The 9,888-nt window shown below is 37.8% G+C and overlaps 1 protein-coding gene across 4 annotated transcripts in view; it reads right to left on the minus strand.

Moving 5' to 3' along the window:
- The window catches only part of LOC131425630 (uncharacterized), a 64,978-nt gene extending 60,443 nt beyond the window's left edge, over nt 1-4,535 (minus strand). Inside the window, exons 1-2 of one of the 4 annotated variants that reach the window (XM_058587676.1) lie at nt 4,460-4,535; nt 3,232-3,586 (exon numbers count right to left, since the gene is read on the minus strand). The gene's annotated coding sequence lies outside the window, so the exon portion shown is untranslated. Of the gene's footprint in view, nt 1-3,231 lie in introns of all 4 variants that reach the window. The other 3 variants (XM_058587675.1, XM_058587674.1, XM_058587677.1) reach the window with 3 other exon arrangements.
- Between the last annotated feature and the right edge of the window lie 5,353 nt (nt 4,536-9,888).

Genomic DNA, 9,888 nt, shown 5'->3' on the forward strand with positions numbered 1-9,888 from the left:
TTACGTAGCCATTCAACCAGAAATGAGCCTCATCGCTGAACAAAATTTGTCGATAAAAAAGCGGATTTTCCGAATGGACCACCTAAGACGCAGCCGCGGTCAACATTTAAATTAAATTATCTTCAAAAAGTAAATGTCATGTACCAATCTAACGTTTAAAATAAAGAACCGATGAGATTTTGCAAATTTTATGCGTTTTATTGTTTAAAAAAGTTCTCAAGCTCTTAAAAAATCACCCTGTATCAAATTATCAGCTTGATACCTGGACGTTTGTAAAAGTTACGCTGTTTTGAATACTTCTGCGCTTGTGCGTATCCTCGATTTTGCACAATTTTTAAAATGGAATTGAATTTGCAACAACGAGTTTGCATTAAACTTTGCGTTAAAAACGGTTGCAATGGTGCGACGAAATTGGAAATGTTAAAAGAGTGTTTCGGCAACGATACTCTGAAGATAACAGTCGTTTATCAGTAGCACGAACGTTTTCATTGATTACAAGGGTGTTGTGTATTATGAATTTCTTCCACAAGGCCAGAACGTCAACAAGTAGAATCATTTGGGTGTTATGAGACATTTGCGTGAAGCTATTCGCCAAAAAAGACCAGATTTGTAGGCACAGCTCGTGGATCTTGCACCACGATAACGCACCGTCACACAATGCCATCGTTATCCTTGAGAGCATTTGGCTAAAAACGAAACGAATACCATTCAGTAACCACCGAACTCACCTGATTTGGCTCCCTACGACTATTTTCTATTCGGTCAACTCAAGAAACCGTTCAGTGGACGCGTTTCAGAACCCGAGATCAGATTATGAAAAAAATGTAGATAGCTCTGGTGGTCATACCGAAAACTGAATATAAAAAATGTTTCGAGGATTGGGTCAAACGCTGGCATAAGTGTGTTACAGTCGATGGGCAGTACTTTGAAGGAGACAATATCGATTTTGATGAATAATCCTTTTATTTTTGTTTTCTGTATAAATTCCGGGAGCTTTTCGATCAAGGTAGTATGTTACCACCTTGTAGTGAAGAAGCTGACCGTTATGAGAAAGACATCTGAAATCTGAAGAAATACTGAAAAGATGCTGACGAAAATCCTTTCGTTGATCATAGTTATAGTTCCGGTCAATTACAACAAAGCTCACCTACATTTTTGTAAAATATTTTTGTAAAAATCTCAAATAACTTAGAATTGAAGAAAAAATTGTGCCATTGAAATTTCGACGATAGCATTTTGAAATTAGTCAAATTATTAAAATAACTGAAACCTGATTAAGATTTCATTTTGATGTTGTTATTGTAATCAGATTTCGATATATTCTCGTTTTGGAGTTTGACTTTACTCGGGAACGCCTCCAAAGATTCAAAATAAAACTCTGACAATGATCTTAAAGTGTTCACCTTGTTTTATACAAATGATATGCGGAGACTCACAAATCAGCTGTTTTTCAAAGAAGGGCGACTCTTACAAAAGTAAACAGTTTTTCTCTCCTACCGATTGAGCAATTTGACGTCTCTGTTACACACACCGATGCAGAGTGCACAGACCTATCCATATACGAAATTAGAATGTGTGCGAGCCGAAGTCAAAGTTTGTTGTGGGTTCAATCTTACACTGAAGTAAAAACATTTTTGACTCATAATCATACACTGCGGAAAATGCATATAGTTTCGTAAGATATGAACTTATGTACCAAGTAGAAGACAGTTACATTACGTGTTATAGAGTATCGTAAACGATTTTATGTCTTTCTCAACTGTTCTCTTGGCATTGCAGTGTTTTTATTGCATATATGTCTTCAATAATTGGCACGATGCGGTTCGACAAAATTCACTGGGTTATTTGGACATACTCACACTAGGATTCGCCACACAACCGCTGAAAATAACCACACCAACACATTCACACGTGGATTGGACCATAAATGCTTCAAAATCCTACAATTTTACCTAAAAATTCGGATTCAATTGCTAGTAAGGCGAAACTATTTAGTTTCTTTATTTTAGATGGTTTCCGAGCCAGATTTACCTTAGTCGCGAAAACGAACCAATTTCACGAAGAATGCGCAAGGGCGTAACTCCATAATTCACACAGAAAGCATAAAAGCAAACAAATCGAAAAAGGGCGAAACTTTTTTTATGTTGATTTATGCAGTGGATATACAAGGAAAGTAGTAAAATTTGCAAGCCTTTTAAAGATAAACAAACAGTTCATCGACTAATCAAACATTGATCTGAGAATATACGATAATTTTTAAATAGAATTTGAAACCAAAATCGAAACATTCATCGACGTTTTTCTCCATTTGCTGTCAATGTTAGATTCACCCTTCTTTGAAAAACAGCTGAAATAAAGACACATAGGATATAATGTCACATAGCGGAATAAGACAGAAATTGATGCAATAATCAATCGAATCGATTCGTTGTTTGTATTAGCTCAAGACAGGACCAGACAACTGGCTTCTTAATCCAAGTAGGAATGCATCTTCAATTTTTGTGGATCCCTGATGTGAATTTGAAAAGCCTATCGGACAATGATGCCAGAATAGAAAGAAAATATGATAAACATTCGATCTAGTATCAATTACAATTTTTATAAAAGTTATAATTCGTAGAACTTGAGTTATTACGGCTTATAGCAGACAGTAGTCAACTAATAATATTTGCTTTCTCTCACACTTTTATTTCACCCTTCAGTTGCATTAATTTCAAAGTCGAGAACCTGCTTATTCTAATTCAACCCATCCTGAGCTGGTCCATAACTGGCTCTAAGGGCGGATACATAGTTGTCTGGTCCTGTGCTAGATATTAGCTAGTAGGTTAGTTTATAAGTTCCTCCTCTTCTTTTCACAAGACCAGTAGGTTCACAACTCGGTACCAATATGTGAATAGGTTCTTGCGAATGTTACAAAATGTAATTTTCGTTGCTCGACACAATATTAGTCAAGAGCTTGCAGATGGGAGCTCGTTCGTAGACTGAAACTCGAGTTATTCGCATTTTTTTAATTTCCGTAAGGGCTATCGAAGTATAAGCCCTTTTCTCATTTAGGTATTGAATTTTCCTTACAACAAAAATCACAGAATTGCGGAAACAAATGACGTTCTAGTTGTAGCAACCCAATAGTAAATAATAGGACTGAAATGTCATCACTTATGATTAAACATCCAACCGAAATCTTAACAAGCCAAAAATTATATAAAGAAATAAAACATTCTTTTCAATTACCTTAAAAACTCTAAAGACTGCAGCACTTTCAAACGTCAAAACGTCAGCTAAAATCGGGCTTTCACTTTCAATGTCACCGCTTGCTGCTCTCAACGTTGATGCTAATTTCTAAAAAAAACCTTTTTAGTGCTCCACTTGTATTTCTTTTCTGTCAACAAATCACCCCAAAAAAAATCTTAATTCGACTGTGAGGTTTGTTTTTCCTTTGTTCACTGCTCTTTTCACTTTCTGTATTTCAACCACACACCAGCAGATAGAAAACTATGTTAATGATGATCACAGCGTTACAGCGGGCTTTCGACGGGTCTCCAACCCTGGCAACAACAATTGATGTCCCGAATCGGCTAAATAGAAGCTGAAAAAAAACAGACGTTGCGGATAACACGAATAATGCACACCACTATTTGCCTACGGTCGATCGGGTGGCACTGAACTGAAACCAATACGATCTAGTCACCGGTAAGTTGAGGCTGAAGCACCACCAAACAGACGCGCTAAAACAACGAACTACTCGTGCGTGGAAAAGTGCAAAAACAAAATAAGGCAAAACCGGAGATATCGAAGCTTTCGTTGACGCCACCGTCGTCGTCCGATAGGAAAATTAATCACCGATGCTAGGCACGTTCACCATCACACGAACGGTGCAGAGGTCCAACCGAATAGCGCCCAGTCCAGTCCAGTCCGGATCCGGGGACCCAGGAATGTGTGTAAATTTGATATCTCCGGCGACACGCGCTGCTAGTCCGCAAAAAAAAGCTCACCGCACATGTGGGTTTCCGCACATTCCCGAACCAACCAACGGTCACCGAAATCACCACCGTCTTAGCCGTTTCCGAGGGAAGCACACAACAACAGAGAGATAGAGAGAGGCAAATATTTTCACATTCGATTATTCCGATTTCACAATTTTTCGTCTTCACCGCGAGTCGACCACAATTGGTGGGTAAGCATCTTCTTCACGGCACTCTCCACGGGTCGTCGTCGAAGTGCACTTAGTTCCATCCGGTGTTCGAAGAAGCCCGAACACAAAACCAACCAGTCAACGGTGCGCTGTGCGGATTCATTAAATCAACGCGGGAACGAAAAACCGCACACGCTACTCCGAAAACAATCACCAAAAGTCACTCACGCTAGCTCAAGCATCGAGGGCCCTGAATTCTGAAACGTGTCGTCCCACGAGACGTTCAAGAGATTCCGTTCCTTTCACGTTTCGCGATTGTTTACTCACTGAAACCTAAGCAGGCACGGTGCGGTGGAGGACTGCAGCAACGTCGCGATTCGCGTCTACTCAAAGCCACAGTTTATTGAACACTAACTTTGCAACGGCGTACATCTTTTCAGCCAAATCCCGTTGTGGCGCAGGCAACTTTGAGTGCCCCCACTCACTGTGGGTTCTCACTCTCACGTTGCGGTGCTCCATCGTAAACTTAAGCGTTTTATTATAACATATATTTGAACGAAAGAAAAAAAACATAACTACTCAAGGTACCCGCAAGAGCCGATGCTGTTTTTAATCCGATGATGGTAGCCACAGCGGAGTAATAATAAAAAAAGCTATAAAGCAAGTACCGTGCAGGTGACTTGCACGAAGGCATCTCGTGCGAGGTTCCCACATGCCATCAACAAATAATGCCGATTGAAGTGTGCGCTAGCTGAACCGACGGATTGCACACGAAAGAAATTGATGCCCCCGGCATTTTAATTTTTTTTTCTGTTTTCGCTACTGGCAGAGGAGTTTGAATAATCTGCACGTGTGTACGTCGGTTTTGTGCTCAATAGGCTCGTCGATTTTACCTGCCGAAATGACAAAAATATTCGAAGGTCTGCCCTTCGAAATCGCAGCAACCGCAGATTGATTCGACCTGTCGTCGTCGCCAGTTTGCCGTAGCCGCCGTCGGTTTTCTTTCAAATATTTTATTTTTGAGTCAAGGCCAACTACTGCGGCCCCCCGCGGTCAAAACGAAGTAATTTCTAGAACCTGTAAGCAACCTGTGCGTCGTTGCCAGCCACAAACCACCGCCAGTGTTCTGATCGGAAACTGGTGGTTCGTCCGGGGGGGAAGATCTTATATGAAAATTAGACATTTATTTGCTTTTAAGGGGCCGGTTTGCGAGCGATGCGGCAGAAACATGGAATTAAATCAAGTTTTTTGCCGAAGATGGTGGCTTGTGTTGTTATTGTGATTGTTGTTGTTGTTGCTTTTATTGCCCGGCGGTAGTCCGGTAGTGAGAATTTAATTAGCGAGCCATCTGAGTGTGCTTTGAGTCGTTAAAAAGATCAGAGATGGCGAGACATTGGAGGTCACCAGTGAACTATGGGAACCAAAAAATGTTTGATGTGAGATAATCGTGATTCGAGGTAGCGATTAGATCATTAGGTTGAAATATCCGGGTCATTTCATTAGAACAGAACAATTCTGGTGAAACACAATTCAATGACTAATTTAGTAATTATAAATAAAAATGAATACTCAGTACTGTTTAAAAACGCTTTAAAATACTGCATGATTTAACTTACTATTTATAATTACTAAATTGCCATTGAATTATGTTTCACCAGAATTGTTCTGTTCGAATGAAACGACCCGGATATTTCAAGCTAATAATCTAATCACTACTTCGAATCACAATACGACACTACCAAAACTTTTAACTTTTACCAAAAATGCTTCCCGGTTACAAGAAAGATAATACTAATTTACTTTAAAGAAATAACATAGAAAATTCTATCGTATTTTTTTATAATTTTAAAACCATTTTTAGGCACAATTTTAAAGCGTGACATTGAAAGTCCTCAAGAACTGAGATATCTATATTTCCACGAGTTCCTCGCCCTTATTCTGAATAACGACGTATTGGTTTTTCGATCGAATATGGTTCGATCGAATCCTAGCTACCTTTGATTTTGCTAGCGTTATTGGGAATACAAATGAAATACGAGGGAAAAAACGATACGACGTTATTCAGAATAAGGGCGCCTATCTCATGCCTGTCCGTGAGACTATGACGAAGGTGACTATATCTTCCGATACACCTTAGCCAGAAATGCTGGGAGCGGAACAAAAACGGATCTCAGTTTTCCAAAAAAAAAAAATGGTTTGGCAGGTTCATCTTAACCGGAACGGTAAACAGGGAAATATACCGTGAAGAACGCTTCATGAATTTAATTTATGTCGTTTATTTATACCCGGCTTTAACCTAGTTACGGTCATTCGCCGGGAATGCCTAAAGAAGCGATTCATACTACACCTAAGCAGCCATCACAGCCCTCGCTATTCTGGTTCGATTTGGCATTATGTCACTATGTCAAAGATGTTTTGAAACAGAATTAATTGAATAGAGTTCATATTGTACCGTGTTGCGACCTATCGAGCGGTATTGGGCTCTCGTGAAGAGAGAACTCTTTTATTATAAATTATTTTATTAAATCCTTTGCAGTGAAAAATGTACAGACTCTAATGGCTGGAGTAAACTCAAAAGTTCGTAATTTATTCAGCAGCCTAATTACGGAGTGTATCGAAAAGAAGCTATCCACAAATTTTTCTTTCAAATTATGATAAAAAACGATATTTTATTCAAACTAAAAATTGATCCTTTAGTGTACGAGTTTAAACTTGAGCATAATGAAAACCGGATGAAATTATTCCTTCACGAAATTTCGAACTTTTGATCGAACGTTCTTCATTAAGTTCCGGACAAGTGTTGCATCGCATTTTTTGGACGCTTGAACCCAAATTTTTTTTTAACTCCTGCATGTTCCCAGCTGCCTTACCAGCCTTCTTGAAGACCCTCTTCACGATTGCCCAGTAACGTTCGATCGGTCGAAGCTTAGGGCGATTTGGTGAATTGATACTTTTCTCAACGAAATTTATACCCTTTTCCGCAAGCCAATTGAGAGTGGTTTTGGCATAGTGAGCCGACGCTAAATCCGGTCAAAATAGTGGAGGTGTACTATGCTTCTTATATAAAGGCTGCATTCTCTTCTGGAGACACTCAGATCAATAGATTTCTGCCTTTATAGTTCCGGTAGTGTAAAAAATGGTTGACTTCATACCACAGGAACATATTGCTTGCCATACCAGTACCTTTCGACCGAATTTCTCCACTTGAAACGACCTGTCCGCATCGCTCACATCCTTCCCAACGACGACAGTAAAGTATTGTGGACCTGGAAGGGTTTTTGAGTCCTCCTTTACTTAATTCTCATCATCCATCAAATTGCACGCATCCGGACACTGTAAAAGATGCGAATTCAATTTCCGGACCCCTGTTGCTGCCCGCTTCTTCTGTTCCACACTTCATTACGAGATTTTCTGCTTTTTGTAGGTCTTCAAGTGATTTCGCCTCTTGATACACTGGATCATTACGACACTTGTTCCTGCTTTTTTGGCCAAATCACGTATTGTCATTGATTTGTTCTTCATGATTAGATATACCACTTTCTGGTCCAGTTTCGGGTTGGAAGAGCCGGGTTTTCTGCCTCTTCCTGGTAGCTCATCCTAAGAATAATGTTCCCCAAACTTATTAATTATGTTTTTAACACTGGCATGATGAATTTCAATCCGCTTCGCCATTTTTTTTAAAGTAATACCCTTCTCACTTAGCCATGTATCCAGAACTTTAATTTTCACTTCCTTTTCAATACGCGACATTTTGAAAACGCAGAATTTCAACCGCACAAACAAGTAAAGAATCGAAAGCTGACAGCCAAACGCACAGCATGCTGCAATCTGAGCATAAAAAACAATCACAAATACATGCGTACAACACAAATGTATGTGGATAGTTTATTTTCGATACACTCCTTATGAAAATATGAGTGATATGGGAAAGGCATCTATACACCACTAAGTGGATTTAAACAGGTTTTTATGTTTTGAAAATAACACAAAAAAAAACTAAAAGGTATGTTTTATAATTATTATGTTTTGATATGTCGTATTTGACGGCAGATGAACTTCATTGCTCTACTGTACAAGATGAAGAAATGATGGATTTTTTTTAAACTACCGGATGTTTGAAAGTTTTTCGACAATGTTTTGCGAAAGAACGCAAAATGTACTAGGAAAACCTCTTCTTAATCCATCTAGTGGAGTGATAATTTTGAGCCATTTGAGCCAATTTGTTCTGATTCCATACAGATTTATCTGCATTGTATAGATTTTTGCGTTCGTTCAGATTACAGATTTTCTAAATTTAATACAGATTTGTAAAGGTTCATAAAAAGTGAGAAGTAAAACGTTAGACTTTTCTCTCTGAGTATCTATTAGTATTTGATTGCAGTACTTCTTTAAAAATTTATTAATCAACGGCAAATCACATGTTAAAATGGAAATCTTTTGTGCAAATGTTTGATGATGAACACTGATAAACATTTATATTAAAATTTAAAACCAATTTGAATTTGATTTGAATTTGAATTTTATTTATTTTATTAGTGAAAACAGATAGAGCAGATACATATTTTCTACTAAAATATCTGGCATCTCTGTGCACAACCGATAGCGGCCATTACACGAGCATTTTTTTGTCATTTTTAATGATGACTAAGTAATGATGTATTTCAAATTTCATAGAAATCTCGTCATTACTGCACCATACACGTTCATTAAAATGATATTATTTTTTAGTAATGACATTTTTAATGACTCGTGTAAGGGCCGCTGATGAAACACACACATTTAACAGCGTTATGGTGACGTATAGCGGAAAGAAACCAGTGCTACTAGATTTGCCACAATGGTTATTTGATTAGTATTTAACACGCTCTATTTGGTAATATTAGAATCCGAAACAGTTTTATTGAAATATCAATATCAATAATATAATTAAAAAAATGTCACGGACCCCAAAAAATACTTGCTGATGATAATTTAAAGAAGAACAAATATTTGTTTTTATTTTACATTTTGAGAAAACTTGGCAACCTTGCGATACGAAATGAGATGAAAACAAAGCGCAATCAAGTGAATTGGGGGCAAATTTTCATCTTATATTTTTCATTGCTTCTATTGCTTATCAGTTAATTTCAGAAGTCTTTAATCGTTGAATAAACAAATGGAAAGTGAACATTACTAACTATAAAGCCATCCAACATTGAATAGTTGTGTAATTATGTTTTGAGACGAATCGATTGGTAAATATACAGAAACGTGATGAATTGTAAAACTTCAGACGAGTGTGGTACCTAAATCAAAAAGTGAGTTTGTTTTAAATGAAAAAAGCGATCGTTGGAGGTTTTTTAATTATTTTGTTCAATTGGAAAGTGTAGCCAAACCTAGAATAAATGTTTTAAAACGTTCCAGAATTTTGTTCAGGTACGTTTAAAGATATGATTAATGTTCAAAGTTATGAGGTGAAGAAATGAGATGGAAATTGGAGCTGAGATGAAATAGGGAGCCCTTACCCTATCTAAAATAATTTAAATTTGCTATTCGTGTTGTTTGCTGCTGGCGAAATGCACTGCCCTGTGCAGTGGTGATGAATGGATTATTTTCAAGGAAGACTCTTTTTGAAAAATAAAATAACTGAAAAACTCGAATTGCGTTATTAAATGTTATTCGAAGAACTGTCTTGGGCCGCAGTCCACTCATCTGATGATCGTTTTGATTTTGGAGTGAAATTATGGATCCATGTTTCATCCACTGTCACATATTGA

The sequence above is a fragment of the Malaya genurostris genome, chromosome 1 (assembly GCF_030247185.1).
Source record: "Malaya genurostris strain Urasoe2022 chromosome 1, Malgen_1.1, whole genome shotgun sequence".
NCBI lineage: Eukaryota > Metazoa > Arthropoda > Insecta > Diptera > Culicidae > Malaya > Malaya genurostris.